General features: G+C 40.1%; 1 long non-coding RNA gene across 1 annotated transcript; it reads right to left on the bottom strand.

The window, feature by feature from the left end:
• Positions 1–263: 263 nt before the first annotated feature.
• Positions 264–15569, bottom strand: LOC120438936. The gene is made up of 3 exons (XR_005612265.1): positions 15523–15569; positions 773–875; positions 264–320 (listed from the first exon to the last, which is right to left on the bottom strand). It is a non-coding gene; the product is annotated as an uncharacterized LOC120438936 (long non-coding RNA).
• Positions 15570–17977: the final 2408 nt, after the last annotated feature.

The raw sequence follows: 17977 nt of genomic DNA, 5'->3' as shown, positions 1-17977 counted from the left end.
AACGGCCAATTATACCCTGGACCCCAGAGGGTTAAATGTCCAGTCCGGGTAAAATACTTCCCACACTCATCACAGCTGTAAGGTTTAACTCCACTGTGGATGAGTTGGTGGTTTTTTAAGTCTCCAGCCTGGGCAAAAGACTTTCCACACAACTCACAGCTGTAAGGTTTAACTCCACTGTGGATGAATTGGTGTGTTTTTAAGCTTTCAGCCCGGGTAAAAGCCTTTCCACACAAGTCACAGCTGTATGTTTTCTCTCCCTGTCTTCTGTGAGGTTTGTCGGCCTCCTGAGAGCGCTGACTTCTCGCTCCATGTTGGTCCTGCAGTGACAGAGATACAAACAGAGGCAGTGAGTGAAATGCAGTCATGGAACAAACTGAAACTCTCTCTATTAGTGGAATCAAACATGTCAACAAACAAATTGTAGGTGTGTTACCATCAGTTTCTGGTGATAGTATCACATTTCAATGATGTGCTACAATGATAGTCGTAATGAAAAATACATATTGAAGAAATATTGATAAGTGGAGAAAATATTTTACTCATAAAAAATTGTGAGTTCAATTTTTGATATTGTTGTTTCAATGTGTGCCGATAAAAAATTATGTTTGTATCTTCTTGTAACCTCTGAGTTTTTTGGTTGTGAATTTAGATTCCGTGTATGTGGATGAGCCCGGGATGGAAAAGATAAAGCTGCTGTTAACATGTTTTTAAAAACCAACCAGCTGTGCACACAGTTTCAATAACAGTGTAACTGTGATATTTTTCTCACCTTTTGTGTTGAAGTCATTGTTTCCTCTGTAGTGGCTGAGCTGAGTCCAAATGGCTGAAATTGTTCCTCTGTTGCTCCACCAGACTCTTCTCCTGTTACTCAGCTGTGACACAAAAAGTATATGCATTTTATCCCTGATAAAAAAAAGCAGAGCAAATAAACATGACTAAACTCCTCAGTGACAACAATACCTATGAAACTTCAATGTGGAACCCGAGAAGCAGCTACAACAAGAAAGTCATCAGTTGACACAAGAACCTGAAAGGGAAAAAGCCACTGACCCCCCTGCATATCACTGCCTTTACCCAGTGGATGCTACACTCCGTATATATTGACCTCTATAGATCCACAAGTCCGGCTCACACTCAATGGTAGCAGTATAAACTCAGCCACCTGAAGCACCTCATTAGATTCCACCTACTCCAACCAGACAAGAAAAAAGGGTGGTTGTATGTATATATTTTCAGGAGCAGGAAGATGACAGTGACGTCCTAAGGTCACAGGAGCTTGTGGGCCATGCAGACGTAGTCTTTTCTTAATCTTAAGCCTTGACTTTAAAATATATGCTGTTCCACAGTTGACCTTAATCTTACAGAGAATGCGATGAATTTATGGATAATTAAAGTCAGTAATATATCCACAAACACAACAAGAAAGTCAGTTAATGCTATCATTCTACTCTTCATTTGATCAGAAACAGTTATCACAATTTATACATTTTCTTGTTACAAATATATGTAAGAATTGAGCCAAATTTAGTAATGCCAACAAAATGAAATAACAATATTTGTATCTTATATATGATACATCTATATATACACTGTCTTTGAGTGAAGATTTAAGGTGATAGGACATAAATAAATGCAACTTGAATCTTTACTGAAGCTCAGTATTTGACACAGAGTTCAAGTTCAATGCTGTAATAACTAATAATGATTAATATAATAATAACTGTAATATTGGCAGTATAATATTTACATTACCAACATGAGATGACTTTAGTCTCATGAACAACATTAGCTAATGGTCATTTACTAGCTAATCTTAAAACGATTGTTCAGTACAGAAATGAAGCCCAACAATCACGTTTTTACAGTCCTGCGGACTCAGTTTTGATGAAAAATACTTCACCCTCATCTGACCCTTCTTCTCCAGCTGGGATATCAAAAGAATCGGTGAAGTCAAGAGAAAGTGAACCTCAACAGCACCTAGCCGCACGAGAAGTCCAATCACTTTCTCTCTAAGCTTCTTAGACTCATAGCAAAAGTTGTCCGGCTTTGTGTGTCTGTCAAAACACTTTTTACAAATCCTGCTGGAATAGGTCTGGTTACAGCCGCAGTCAAAGCACGATGGAAATAATTGAACAAGCAAGCAAACGTAGCCCTTTGGCACCCTTCGCAGTAGGCTTCCACTACTCTCTCTATAGGGCTTTGGAGTTGACGTCACGCCGCAATGTATTGTGGGAACGCTGCGCCATCTTCCGGGGCAACGAATCAAAACAAACACACTGTGTTATAACGGCGACTACAAGAAAAATGCTTAAAAGTAGCTCAAAAGAGTCAGCGAGTACAAGTTGTTAGTGCTGGGCGATATGACGATATATATCGTGTGGACGATAGAAAAGTGTCTATTGTGCCATTTGTCCTCTATCATTTCTAACCCAAATTTTATAAATTATTACATAAAATATATAATAAACCCTTTACAACCGGTTGGAGCAGGCACACTCCGTTTTCCCTTACTATTTTTAAATCCCTGTAGAACTGGAACCACGTATGGCAGTGCAATATTTTTTTTGCATGTGAAACCGGAAGAGTTGTACTTACATCTTATGCCATTAGCTTGTCCTAGGTCACGGTTTCCTTCCACATATAGCTTTGCAAAAATTGCATAAGAAGAACTTGCAGCAACAAAACATAATATTCCAGAAACACGCTTTGCCGATGTTCATAACACTTCCTACGTTGGCATATCGTCAGCGAATTGTTGCATGTCCGCCATTACCTGCCCGAAACCGGAAGTGACGTTATTTTCGCGAAAGGGCCTTATAAGCCAATGTTGATGTTTTTAAAAGTCATGTTTGACTTTATGCTTTTCTGTATCGTTTCTGGGATGCTTAGAACTCAAATTACACTGTTGGAAATATTATAATGCATCAAAATAAACTATTTATTTTCATTTTTCCTGTAGTATATAAAAATTAGTGTATCTCAAAAATAAAACTATGAAGACACTCAAAATAAACTTGGTTCAATGGTAGGTCTTAAAGGGTTAAATAGCCTGTGGCAAATATATTAGTGTTGTCTTCTCAATATACATGCCCTTAACTTTATGCAAGAGAAAATAAAGTAATAAAAAAATGATATTTTTCGCAAAGAAACTCCGTCTTGTGGTTTGCGAGCTGGTGCTGCTGTACGTGCACCCAGATTTGCGACATACTTTACAGTAACTCAAAACAAAGACTGCACCCTCGGCACTTGCTTTTTATACACTGCGTACTTTCTAGATGACCACAGGTCAGGTGGTATATCGTGATATATATCGTTATCATGATAAAATAATAATAATTATAAAATAAAATAATAATTCATATAGAAAAATGAAAAATAACATGTATGTGCTAACTTTCTAAACACTTTGTTACATTTATGATAAAGTAGATAAAACATATTTGTCTTGGCTCATTAGTTTTTGTCTTTAAATTAACTTTGTCTGTGTGCGTTTCAGGTACTGCACTCTCAATGACTGAATGAACCAGCATTGCAGCCATAGGTCACTGTGAGCATTACAGGGAAGATTGAAGCTGCCCACTGCACTTGGATGGTCGGAGTCGCGGAGACCTGCAGCCATGTAGCTGCTCTTCTGTCTAATGTAGAAGAAACAGTGCGGATCTGTGGCACAAGGACTGTTACAGATGAACCTGCATACTGGGTTTTGCTGGGTAGTATGACCAAGTTACAGCCAGAGGTTGGCCATAAGATAGACCTCTCCTCTTCAGCTGCCCAAAAAAAGGCTCTTGATCAAAACATAAACAGACCATTATTGATCTAATACCGAAGCCGTACCAGTGGTTCTCACCACACCGCAGTCAAGCACAACAGTAATCTCTAACGCTGACGATCTAAAGCCCTCTTCCTCGGCCAGGCGGTGACTACACGAAGCGATCTTCACGGGTGGGCAAAACGATCTGGTCGATATGTCCCCATAGGCCGTTAAGGCGCTACCAGCAGAGGATGACAGCAATGTCAGTGTTAGCACGCTGAACGCTATGCTGGAACAGCAACGGGAGTTTTACAAAGATCTGATTCACCAACAGCAAGTTAACTTTAAGACATTTGTCCAATTAATCATGGATGGAACTAACAAACGGTTGGACAGCATTCTAAGGGATGTACAGGATGTTAAATCCAGCCTGCAATTCACGGATGGGGTTGTCACCGAGCTGCAAACTGAAGAGAGGTGCATTAAAAGCAAACTAAAAGAGTTTGAATCGGCGGTCAGCAGCATACGCGAGGAACACAGAGAATTAACAACCAAGATGGATTAATTAGAAAATCAATCGAGAAGGAACAACATTGTGGTGGATGGATTAATAGATGAAAAAGCAGAAACGTGGGAAGGATCAGAGAAGAAAGTCCGACACATGCTGAAGAACAAGCTGGGCCTGGATAGTGACAGCATTCAAATTGAACGTGCTCACAGAGTCGGTCCATACAAGGAAAATGGACGAGCCAGGCAGATTGTGGTCAGACTACAAAGATTTAAAGATAAACAATTAATTTTCTCATCTGCCAAAAAACTGAAAGGTACCAATCTTTAAATCAACGAGGATTTTTCAGAGTCCATCAGGAAGAAGAGGAAAGAACTGTTACCACAGCTGAGAGCGGCCAGAGACAGAGGTGATATTGCCGTCCTGAAATATGACAAATTAATTGTTAAACCGAGGTCACAGAACGCTGGAATTAATATTTAGACTTCAGCAATGTTGTCATTTGTAGCTGTTGAGATCGATCGGTCTGCAAATGTCTGACCCTGTACTTATTACCGGATTCTCCGGCGAAGATTTTTCAGTAGCTCATGTCAATATTTGTAGCCTTAAATATAAGATTCAGGAAATTCAGTCACTGTTGTCAACAAATACGATAACTGTGCTGGCTATTTCCGAGACTCATTTAGACGATGCTTTTAAGAATAATGAATTTGAAATAAACGGTTATAAGTTGTATAGGAAGGACAGAAACAGATTTGAAGGGGGCGTAGCCCTATACATGAATGATAGTATGGCAAGCAAACTACGTATGGACTTAACGCTTGACGATTTGGAAATTGTGTGGGTTCAGTTACACCCGCTCTATGGCAGGCCTGTATTAGTAGGTTGCTGCTATAGACCCCCAACTAGTAATATCTTGTATGTAGAACAAATCTGTGAAATGCTGGAAAGAGTAACTGAGGAAAACAAAGACATGTTCTTATTAGGAGACTTTAACATCAACTGGTCAGCTCCTTCTTGTCCTTTAAGGAAAAAGATAAGTTCATCAGCGTCGGCTTGTTGCCTGTCTCAGATGATCACCATTCCCACCCGGGTCACGGTCAACGCAGGAGGTCATAGGTCATCATCATGTATTGATCACATATATACAAATGTTCCTGAGCATTGCTCTAATATTGTTTCTATTCCAGTTGGTTATAGTGACCATAATCTTGTAGGTTTGACCAAGAAAATGAAACCACTGAAAACTGCACAAAAGATTATTTTTCATAGATCATACAAAAATTTCAATGCAGATAAGTATATTAATGACGTAAAAGAAATTCATTGGATTGACATCTGCCTCGAGCATGACCCTGATATGGCATTATCTATGTTTATTGAAAACTTTTGCTACCTGGCTGACAAACATGCCCCCTTAAAAAGATTTACTGCTAAAAAGAACTATGCACCTTGGCTAGATAATGAACTTAAGGCTGCAATGTCTGAAAGGGATATAGCAAAAGCAAAAGCACATAACTCTGTCAGTCCACAAGAGTGGGCAAGATATCGCGAGTTAAGAAATCAAGTAACTAAATTGAATAGGTGCAAGAAGAGAGAATATTATCAACTCAAGCTCAAGGAGGCCAATAAGGACAGCAAGAAGGTGTGGAAAGTTTTAAATAATATAATGGGTAGAGATCTTGCTCCGGTGGTGTCTCACATCTACACGGGTGGTACGTTTATAAGTAAAGCTAAGGACATAGCCAATTATTTTGTGAATTACTACAGCAATAAAATAACAAATTTAAAATCTAATATGAGCAGAGGCGATCCCACCTTATCACGTCGTCTTATACAGGATGTTATCATGAATAATAAGCAATGCCAATTTAAGTTTGAGGCAGTGAATGCGGAGATGGTAGAGCGCTTATTGATATCACTTCCTGACGATACATCGTACGGCTCGGATAACACAGACAGTAAACTGCTCAAAGTTGCAGCCAAGTTTGTGTCCCTTCCTATATGTCACATATTTAATAGATCTTTGGCATGCAGCTTGTTTCCATTGCAGTGGAAAGAATCGAAAATAATTCCCAATCCTAAAAACAAGAATGCCGTTTTTAATGGTGTCAATAGCAGACCTATTAGTCTACTCCCCGTTCTAAGTAAAATTATGGAGAGGATTGTCTATGAACAAATTCAACATTACCTAACAGAAAATCAGTTACTCACTCAGTTTCAACATGCTTACAAACCTGGTTATTCCACCAGTTCAGCTCTCATTCACATGACAGATAACTGGTATAAAAACCTAGATAATGGGAATTTGGCCAGGGCTGTATTTTTGGATTTTAGTGCTGCATTTGATTTGATAAATCATGATCTTTTGATAGATAAACTAAAATGTTATGGATTCTCACCAGCTGCTTTATGCTGGATGGAAAGTTATTTGTCTGGAAGAAGGCAAAAGGTTTATTATAATGGTTATTTCTCGGAGGGCTGTGAAATGAACTGTGGTCTACCCCAAGGCAGCTGCCTCGGTCCACTTCTCTATTCAGTCTTCATGAATGATTTGCCGTACGTCCTGGATAAATCTCATCTTGTAATGTATGCTGATGATTCCACCATGTTTTATTCAGCCAGTAGCTACTCTGAATTGACAAGCGTATTACAACTAGATTTGCTGAACGTGTTTGACTGGATAAGTAAAAACAACATGATTTTAAACATGTCTAAATCCAAATCCATGTTAATAGGAAGTAGAGTACGCTTAGTCAACAGCCCACAAATAAATCTTTCCATAGCTGGATCAGTATTGGAACAGGTCACCCAGATTAAATTACTTGGTGTTACCATAAACCACCACCTTTCATGGTCTCAGCACATCAACTCTGTTATTAAGAAAATGGGACAGGGTATAGCTATAGCTAGGAAATGCTCCTTTTATATTACTTCTTCAATTTTGAAAGATGTCATTAATGCACTAGTATTATCTCATCTAGAGTACTGCTCAATCATTTGGTCGGCAGCTAATAAGACAGATCTGAACAGACTTCAGTTAGTCCAAAACAGGGCGGCCAGATTAGTGTTAATAAAATGCACGATAAACTTTCTTGGCTTTCTGTACAAGCTAAATTATACTATGGCTTACTTGTATTTTTAAAGAAAGCAATACTGGTAAATACACCACACTTTTTTTATGCTCAGTTGCAGTATCCAGATGAAATACATAATCATGCTACACGATTCTCAACTAACCACAATTAAGAAACTCCTCGAGTTAAAAGTAACTTTATGAAAAACTCTGTTATATTTAGTGCATCTTTTCAGTGGAATAAGTTGCCTTATGAAATTAGAGAATTGGCTTCTGTTCATACTTTTAAAAATCACCTAAAACCCTATTTAGGCAGTTTTTAATTTATTTGTAAATATTGTAAGAGGGTAATGTCACTTGTAATGGAAATTGTGTATTTTGTTTGAGTGTTTTTTATATATCAGGGCTCTAGACTAACTTTTTGCCATGGGCGCACCGGTACGCCTAACTTTAAAAAATTAAGCGCACCGGCACAAAAGTTAGGTGCACTCAAATTTTTCAACCGCATCGCTTAAACCGCAGTTTTACATGTGTGCTTTTTGGGGGGGAAGTTGTAGTCCATACAGACAATATTCATTTCTAAATTATTAACTAACAATCTTGTGCTTAAAGTGCTTTGTCAATATTGTAGAAAATGTTAAACTTAATCATCATCTCGGCCTCCTCTGACGACCTGTTTGCTGCTGCCTGCTGCTGAAAGAACAGTGGGGAGAGGGGACACTTGGGCAGTGCATTTATTGCAACATATACAGGGAGTGCAGAATTATTAGGCAAATGAGTATTTTGTCCACATCATCCTCTTCATGCATGTTGTCTTACTCCAAGCTGTATAGGCTCGAAAGCCTACTACCAATTAAGCATATTAGGTGATTTGCATCTCTGTAATGAGAAGGGGTGTGGTCTAATGACATCAACACCCTATATCAGGTGCGCATAATTATTAGGCAACTTCCTTTCATTTGCCAAAATGGGTCAAAAGAAGGACTTGACAGGCTCAGAAAAGTCAAAAATAGTGAGATATCTTGCAGAGGGATGCAGCAGTCTTAAAATTGCAAAGCTTCTGAAGCGTGATCATCGAACAATCAAGCGTTTCATTCAAAATAGTCAACAGGGTCGCAAGAAGCGTGTGGAAAAACCAAGGCGCAAAATAACTGCCCATGAAAAGTCAAGTGTGCAGCTGCCAAGATGCCACTTGCCACCAGTTTGGCCATATTTCAGAGCTGCAACATCACTGGAGTGCCCAAAAGCACAAGGTGTGCAATACTCAGAGACATGGCCAAGGTAAGAAAGGCTGAAAGACGACCACCACTGAACAAGACACACAAGCTGAAACGTCAAGACTGGGCCAAGAAATATCTCAAGACTGATTTTTCTAAGGTTTTATGGACTGATGAAATGAGAGTGAGTCTTGATGGGCCAGATGGATGGGCCCGTGGCTGGATTGGTAAAGGGCAGAGAGCTCCAGTCCGACTCAGACGCCAGCAAGGTGGAGGTTTGGGCTGGTATCATCAAAGACGAGCTTGTGGGGCCTTTTCGGGTTGAGGATGGAGTCAAGCTCAACTCTCAGTCCTACTGCCAGTTTCTGGAAGACACCTTCTTCAAGCAGTGGTACAGGAAGAAGTCTGCATCCTTCAAGAAAAACATGATTTTCATACAGGACAATGCTCCATCACACGCGTCCAAGTACTCCACAGCGTGGCTGGCAAGAAAGGGTATAAAAGAAGAAAAACTAATGACATGGCCTCCTTGTTCACCTGATCTGAACCCCATTGAGAACCTGTGGTCCATCATCAAATGTGAGATTTACAAGGAGGGAAAACAGTACACCTCTCTGAACAGTGTCTGGGAGGCTGTGGTTGCTGCTGCACTTAATGTTGATGGTGAACAGATCAAAACACTGACAGAATCCATGGATGGCAGGCTTTTGAGTGTCCTTGCAAAGAAAGGTGGCTATATTGGTCGCTGATTTGTTTTTGTTTTGTTTTGAATGTCAGAAATGTATATTTGTGAATGTGGAGATGTTATATTGGTTTCACTGGTAAAAATAAATAATTGAAATGGGTATATATTTGTTTTTTGTTAAGTTGCCTAATAATTATGCACAGTAATAGTCACCTGCACACACAGATATCCCCCTAAAATAGCTAAAACTAAAAACAAACTAAAAACTACTTCCAAAAACATTCAGCTTTGATATTAATGAGTTTTTTGGGTTCATTGAGAACATGGTTGTTGTTCAATAATAAAATTATTCCTCAAAAATACAACTTGCCTAATAATTCTGCACTCCCTGTAATGTGTTTTCTGGATACACTGCTGCTTTTTCAGCATTCAAAGATTGATGGCACCGTGTCAGAGCACTGGCTATGAATTTCAGATGGATCAGGCCTTAACTTAACAACAAAGTTATCAATAGTTCTTTTCATCTTTTCTTATTACCCACAGCTACATCCACTTATGTCGGGCCTAGGCTGCTCACTAGGGCTGGGTATCATCACTGATTTCTATAATCCATTCGATTCCGGTTCTCAAAGTCCTGATTCGATTCTGCCTCTGCCTCAGACAGTCAGAAATATTATAATTCTGATCATTTATCAGTAGAGCTGGGCGATAGAACGATAACAATATGTATTGTGAAATAACTTTTTCTCGATAGAAAAATTAAACTATTGCGATAGACCTCATGTCTCTCTTGCTGTCTTAAAAAAGAAAAAGAAAAGAAGAACACCCAATCCAAATTAAGTAGCGCAGAGCCGAACCAATCACAGCCGCAGCGTCACGTCACGTGACTTGTTACGTACAGCACAAGTGCCAAGCCGAACATGTGTAGTTGTTTGGGAAGCAGCCACTTTTTTTCCGCTTCACTCCGCACGCGAGCCTTGTGCTTTGCGCTGGGAAGAGGGGGGAGGGGCGGTAGTTACACTCGCAGTAGCACAGAAACAGAGCGGGCGGGAGAGAGAGAGAGAAAGAGAGCCAGGGACAACAACGTGACATTAGAAAGGTATAGTAATCATCCACAACTATTTTCAGTTGCGGATGATAAAGGATTCAGGAAGTTCAGAAAGCTATACAACAAGGAGAGATTGAAAATTTCTTTTTAGTTCTCAGTTTATTTGATATTGACAAAAGTTAGTTAATTTTGTCTGTTCTTCTGTAAAACAAACTAAGAATTATTTTTAGAATTAATATTTTGTTTCTAAGTGGAATTGACAATTTAGTAGTCTGTTTTGTTTGTTCTATTTTGAAACTTAAATGCTTTAGCGGCTGCCTTTTGTGTAGTTTGCAATATTTACCTTTATTTATCTGAAAAAGTCTCATGTTAAGTACATCTACCCTGTTGAACTTATTATGGAAAATAAATATTTAAATTAAAACAAGCTGCTGATTATTTCACATTTTACTTGTGAGCAACGGCACATTTAAATCTTACAAATATAGTTATTTGGCTTATATCGTGATATATATCGTTATCGCCTGAAATGAAAAAAACATATCGTGATATGAAAAAATCTTATATCGCCCAGCTCTATTTATCAGTACTGATACATGTGAGACTTCATCAGAATTGTGAACATCACAGCAGATGCCTTTGTGTCAAAGTAACTGAGAATAAAACACAGAAAAACATGAAGGAGATTTTTCTGACCTGACCTTTTATAGAAGATAACCTTAAATTATTCTGCAATATTCTGTAATTTTGCACAATTTTAAAAAGTTTACATTTCTTCAGAATTGAACAGCAGAAACTAGGCTTTCTTATCAGAGGTCATTTAAGTGAAAAAAAAAGAAAAGAAAAAGACAGCGGCCGACAGCGCTGTAAACAACGGTAGACTGGTGGGTAATAAGCGAATGAATAATGCAGAAAACAGAGATTTGAGACGGGAAACTGAGAGTGAGAGAGAGAGAGAGAGCTGTGCATGAAGTGTGATTTTTATCGTGGTGGAAGCAAAACAGCAAAAGTCAGAGGGAATTCATGACGACATTGATCCCATGTGAAGCGCAGTTTGCTGCTTCTTTTGCTGCTGGCTCGGTGAATTTTGGTTGGAAAGAGACAAAACCTGCAGCTCAGAATCAGCGCAAAAAGACGTAAACACAGCGCGGACGGTGGGCTCGGTGAGCTCCGACAGCGTGTTCGTGTTCGGGCCGTCGGGTGAGAAAGCCGAGAAAGACAAAGCTGATTCTGATGCGTCGGGTCCACTCTGTGTTTACGTCTTTGTGTGGAATCCGTTAATGAATCGATATCGCTTTATTCAAGCTACTCACCTCTCTCTTCCACCTGCACTTTCAACTGGACCACGGCCAATCAGAGAGGTCCCGCCCCTGACTATCTCTGATTGGATTAGTCCAAGATAGGGGCATAATGTGTGTCTGTTGTTGACCACACGGAGAGTTGCAGAGATTTTTTTACCCGAACAGTTGGTCGCACCGGTGCGACCAAATATTTTTTTTAGTCGCACCACTGAAAAATTTGGTCGCATTTGCAACCAAATTGGTCGCACTCTAGAGCCCTGTATATTTTTTTTATACTTACATGCTTATATTTTCAGAATTGTAAAACCTTATTGTGGATGTAAAAGCCAAATTATGTGGATATTTTGCATCCACTTCATTGTGTAACATTTTATTCGATAGTATTTGATGGTTTGGGCCCCAGGAACACTAGCCACCGCTATTGTGGAAGCTAATGGGGTTCCTTGTAAATAAACAAATATACAAACCATCCGTATTGAAAGGTAAAAGTAGCCGTCTTCAAAAAAGAAAAATCCTACCTGCTACTGTGAAGGAGTTGTCACCGCTATAGGGCTTTGGAGCGTGATGTCACAGGGGTGGGTGTGGAAAGGATTTCGGCCTGATGCGCCATTTTCCGGGTCCAAACAAAGCGCAAGTGAAAAAGGAGCGAAGGCACACACAACAGCCATGGTTCATACTTGCTGTGTTGTCAGCTGCAATGTTCGATCGCACGACCTGCACTGGAATAAGCTTAAAAATGGTTTGTCTTTTTTATTCTTTCCCAACCTGGAAGCATCATGAGGGAGCTTATATGGCGGACCTTACAAAAGAAGGCGTCTAGCTTGGATAGCAGCCATGAGACGGCTTGATATCCATTTCGCTTCCATCTCCAAATATCTGTTGGTGTGCTCCAGACATTTTCACTCCGGTAAGTTCTGTATGTTCATATCACTCTTTATAGCTTAATAATATTATCGTTGGGGCTCTTGGAGGTTATAGAAATTGTGAACAAACATAGAATTGAGTGACTGTGCAGACATGCGTGCTATGTAACGATTTGCTAACTCTTTCGCACAACTGTAGGGAAGCCTGCCTATGAAATGAATCAAACAAATCCAGACTGGTTACCAACGTTACACATAGGGCACTCCGAAATCCGAACGTGAGGGTTAGGGTAGGGCTGTGCGATATGACCAAAATCTCATATCCCGATATAAGAATTCTATCGTCCGATAGAACGATATAAATCACAAAAATGTAACACTTTCTGTAAATTTTGTGAATCTCGGGCAGCTCGACTTGCGGGAAGTGTTTCCAGCTGCGTGTCATGTAGCTGGAGTCGAGTATTTTAACAGATGCATAAAACTATACATTTTTAGACATAAGTGGTAACGGCCGCCGTTTTCTTTGTGAGTATTTATTACACGGCGTGCTGCGGGGAAAAGCCTGTTCTAACGTTTGAGTCTAAGGTTTGTTTTTTAGCACCTGGCGGCTCTTGTTTTGCTTCTCATCCGTAAATAATCTGCTCTTTCACGTGATTCAGTTTATTTTGAAAAGTCTCAACAGGATCTTGAGCTTTATTGTGAAGGGTTTATGTGGAACATAAACAAGTGGACACGCAATGGTGTTACCGTCGTTGTTGCTAACGGCAACGCATAAAAACAAGCGCTTGTCCGTCCGTAGTGTGGATATATTAAATATAAGAGAGAGAGAGAAATTACGAAATTAATATAGCCACTACAGTGACCATCAAAACGATGAAAAAATATTGCCGTAAACAGTTTATTTTGCGACACCACGAAACAAACGATAGCGTAAAATGAAACGATAGACGTTTTTATATCGTCATCCGATATATATTGTTATATCGAACAGCCCTAGGTTAGGGTTAACAAGATACGTGAAGATATCAGGGTAGGACAGTGGCGGTAAGTCGTCTGGGTCTTTACTCCACTGCCGTATTTCATATACGGCAGACACATTTGCGATGTGTCTGGACGCAATCGGTCTATATACCATCCGTTTTCTTTTGAGCTGCTTTTAAGCATGTTTCTTGTCATCGTCGTTCCAACACAGTGTGTTTGTTTTGATTTGTGGACCCGGAAAATGGCGCCGCGCTCCCGCAATACATTGCGGCATGACGTCAACTCCAAAGCCCTATAGGGATCGGATTACGTCGTTGAAGAGAAATTGTCCAAGCCATGTTTCCAAAGTTACAACGATCCGATGGATGGCCTGGATTGCAGCCATTCAAAGACCAAATATAAGAACCATATAATTATAAATCTGAGCGTGGTGAAAGTTGGGCAGTACGCTAACGTCTTTTGTCCACTCTGTGTGCTCGTAAGGGTCTAACCCTTTCACTCCTTTGATTTTTTTCCTCGTGTCTTTTCTTTGACTTTTCATCAAGTCTGTCTTTGTACAGTCCAGCATTGTTCTCCTTCGTTTTGTACAACAAGGTATTGGAACCAGAGAATGAACGTTTTGCGGTGCTGCAAATGCTTGCATTTGATGCGGTACTTGGATTGTTTTGCCACGAGTTATCGACATGCAATGCGCGAAAGTCATAGGGTCTGTCAATCTCTATTGGATACTTTGCTGGAACACAGTAAAGCTGTGGGTTGTGGGAATGACCCATAATGTTTTATCTAGGGGTCAAGATTTATGGCTGTAGTGCACTGCCATGTAAATAATTTGCATTTACTGAATATGTCCTGACTGAGTACCACTGTTCAAAAGTTGAATAAAGAAACGAACTAATTTTTGCCTTTTTTTAAAAAAAGAATTAAAACCACTTTGTAGAACATCACATCAGTTACAATGTAGAATCCATGACATTTTGCCATTTGTGAACTATAAATGTTTACACAAAATCATGACAGCGTTTACATGATATCACCCACTACTAACACTACTTAATTTACTGTATCTCTTGAAAAATTACGGCTATTTATACAGCAAAGACTTTAGAATATTTAACAGGAGCAAGTTTCATTTTCCCCTGGTTTTACTACCACACTGTTCACCCTCACATAGAAGAAGTAATCTGATTGGCATGGTGGTATGTTTGAAGCAGGTCCCTTGTGTAGCGCTGGAACCCAGTCACAATGTGTTTTATCCATTTCATAGGCTGGTTTGCTGCAATAATGCCAACTAATTAGCAACTCTATGAATAGAAGGTAGTTCTGTAAAATCCCTCAGTAGGATGTTTGTACTAATTTGCTATGACCTCAGAGCGCATCGAAAATAAAACTAAAAGGCTATAAAGAGTGATATGAACATATTTAGAACTTACTGGAATGAAAATGTCTGTAGCACACCAACAGATATTTGGAGATGGAAGAGAACTGGATATCAGTTCGTCTCACAGCTGCTATCCAGGCTAGACGCAGTAACATCCATTACACGAGCTGCCTCGTGTTGCTTCCAGGTTGGGAAAGAATGAAAAGCTAAACCATTTTCAAGCTTATTCTCTTGCCGGGCGATCGAACCTTGCAGCCGACCACACAGCAAGAACAAACCATAGCTGATGTTATCCATGTGCTTTCGACCCTCTGTCGCTTGAGCTTTGCCCCGGAAAATGGCGCATCAGGCCAAAATCCTTTCCACGCCCACCCCCGTGACATCACGCTCCAAAGCCCTTGGTCCCCTTCTCAGTAAGCTTCCACTACTCTCACGTGGGGTTGCGCTCCCCCACGCTTGTACCTGTGGCTTCATGTCCTGGGGGTGGGGGTTGGTTTTTCTCCTGCCCTGCACCTCTTCCTTTTGTTCATATTCCAAGACTATTTTTCTTTATGTATTCTTTCCCCCTAGCAACCGCCATATTATGATGTTGCAAGCAATCACAAACTCTACAGTCTGTCTAACTCCAATATATACCAAGCAATCTATTATTCTCAACAGAGCTAAACTCAACATAAACTGAATCCACATTAAAGTTAGCTCGATGCTTACCTTTAGATGAGCCCACAAACCGAGAGAAACTCCGTGATGAAGCTGGAAATTTTTCCAAACACAGGAAAGAGATCAGGGAGCAGAGACCCACGTGGTTCACGCTGATCTCAGCTACGATCCAGGAGACAATGGTGTGCAGATAGATGCAGATATCGATCCAAACGTCGGTAGTGGTATATGTTCCTGTAAGTTCACTACTTTACTCCCGTTTCATGAAAAAGCAGCTCTCTCTGCTCGACTCCTCTCCAGCAAACACACTTAGCTCCGCCCCCTATACCCGGCTCCGCTGTGATTTGTTACTGTGCGGTCACGTGACTCAGCTGCACAACGTGACCCCGTGGAGTGTTATTTCAAAAGTAGCGCCAATCTCCTTTTCCTAAACTCTTTTCCTTGGCCTCGATGAAAATGTCATCGTGGGGCAGGGGCGGATCTAGAGAAATTTTCTTAGGGTGGCATGAGGGTGGCAAAGAAATCAAATGGGGTGGCAAAATCAAAGCCTTTTTTTCCACCCAAACACATATGCAGGTGGTTACATATGGTTAAAATAATTAAAATGCACTAAGTATACACGTTTTTCATATAAACATAGTCTATAACTTAATTATTGTCTTTAGCCCACATAATTACACACTTTAGTTACATAAAAAATGTGAGTTTTGATTCTATGTACTGTATAACCTGTATAATAAATAAATATGTAGCCCAATAAGTATAAAATCCAGAAAGCTACACAACATGGGGCGGTTCATTTACAAACACAAGTCTAACTTAAGTTTCACACTGTTATTTGTTAGAAAACAATCACATTGTTACAGCTTAAATTACACAAAATGTCAGAAATCTGCACTGTCATGAACAAAAATTTAAACCTAATTTTTCATGATTTGTTGGATTAACCCACTGAGGTCTGAAATACAACCGGCCATTTTTGACTCCTTTTGAGTTTACGTTTGTATTTCACCCTCAAATTGTTTCATTTGATTTTTTCCCCTTGCCTTGTTTGGTATCATTCTTTTCAGCTCAACTGAATTTAGTTGTTTTTTTCACTGACATACTGCATTAGTATTACTGATCTGAAATCACACAAAGAACTTAAAATCCTAGTAGTATTTTTTTTACTGTAAAAAAAACCCACAGACATGTTGACTAAATTTTTATAACTTGAAATGCAAATATAAAATGTACATTTTGTAAACATATACAACTATTTATCTAAAAATGCAGCCAATACACCTGCCGTTTTCTTCATTTTGTACAACCATTTAAAAATATTACTAAAACTAAAATGAGAGAACAATCAGGTGTTGCAATAAGATGCCCCACAAATGATGTGTGCCAATAAAAAAAAAGTTTGTCCACCAAACAACAGAGGAGAACAGCACAGGGATAAACCTGCAGGCCTGACAACAGGAGGTGTATCACTCTGCTGGTTTTCTACTTAGTGACAGTGTTTACACTGCAATGTGCCTTTGTGACATTCATTAGTGCCCTCACTGACACACAAAACAAAACGACTACACAACAGAACAACTACACAAGACCACACAACACACTAAGTATACACTCCACACTAAACGTCACAAATCGGCCACATCTAAAAACTCTCTCTCTCACTCGCTCTCTCTCGCTGCCGTTACCGTCACTCCCAAAACTCTCCCTCTTCCTAAACAACCAAATCCCACGTGTTGACTTTTTTTTTAATTGGTCGACATGGTACATTTTTCCACCGATAGGAAAGAGGTGGCTTCTTTTTCCTTTCTTTACTGTTTTCGCGCTGTCCTCAGAAAACGCTTAAAACACAAAAGACAAAAACGTGACGACAGTATTTAGAAAAAAGCATGGCTTATATAGTCAAAGGAGTTTGCAAAGAAAAGCGTCTGGACTTCTTTAAGTTGCTTGAAGACGTTTCACCTCTCATCCGAGAAGCTTCTTCAGTTCTAAGGTCAAATGGCCGAGAGTCCCAGATTTAAACCCAGTGGGAGTATCCCCCCAAGGAGGGACAAAGGACCCCCTGGTGATCCTCTAATCACATGCACCAAGGTGTGAAAGCGGGTGTGGGACCTAATCAGCCAGGGTTTCGGGTGAGCTCATGTGAAACCTGGCCCCACCTTGTCATGTGAATTCCTGAGGTCAGATGGCCCAGGATGTGAGTGGGCGTTAAGGCGTCTGGGGAGGGAACTCAAAACTGGATTATAGATGGCAGACAGTTGGTGTCGTAAACCACCGCCTCTGTTCAAAGATGGTCGCTCACAGTGGACATAGATGGGGTGGATTAGGTCCCACACCCGCTTTCACACCTTGGCGCATGTGATTAGAGGATCACCAGGGGGTCCTTTGTCCCTCCTTGGGGGGATACTCCCACTGGGTTTAAATCTGGGACTCTCGGCCATTTGACCTTAGAACTGAAGAAGCTTCTCGGATGAGAGGTGAAACGTCTTCAAGCAACTTAAAGAAG

Source organism: Oreochromis aureus, linkage group 3 (assembly GCF_013358895.1).
Source record: "Oreochromis aureus strain Israel breed Guangdong linkage group 3, ZZ_aureus, whole genome shotgun sequence".
Taxonomy (NCBI): Eukaryota; Metazoa; Chordata; class Actinopteri; order Cichliformes; family Cichlidae; genus Oreochromis; species Oreochromis aureus.
Note: the sequence above shows the minus strand (reverse complement) of the source record. Positions and strands in the feature narration are given on the sequence as shown.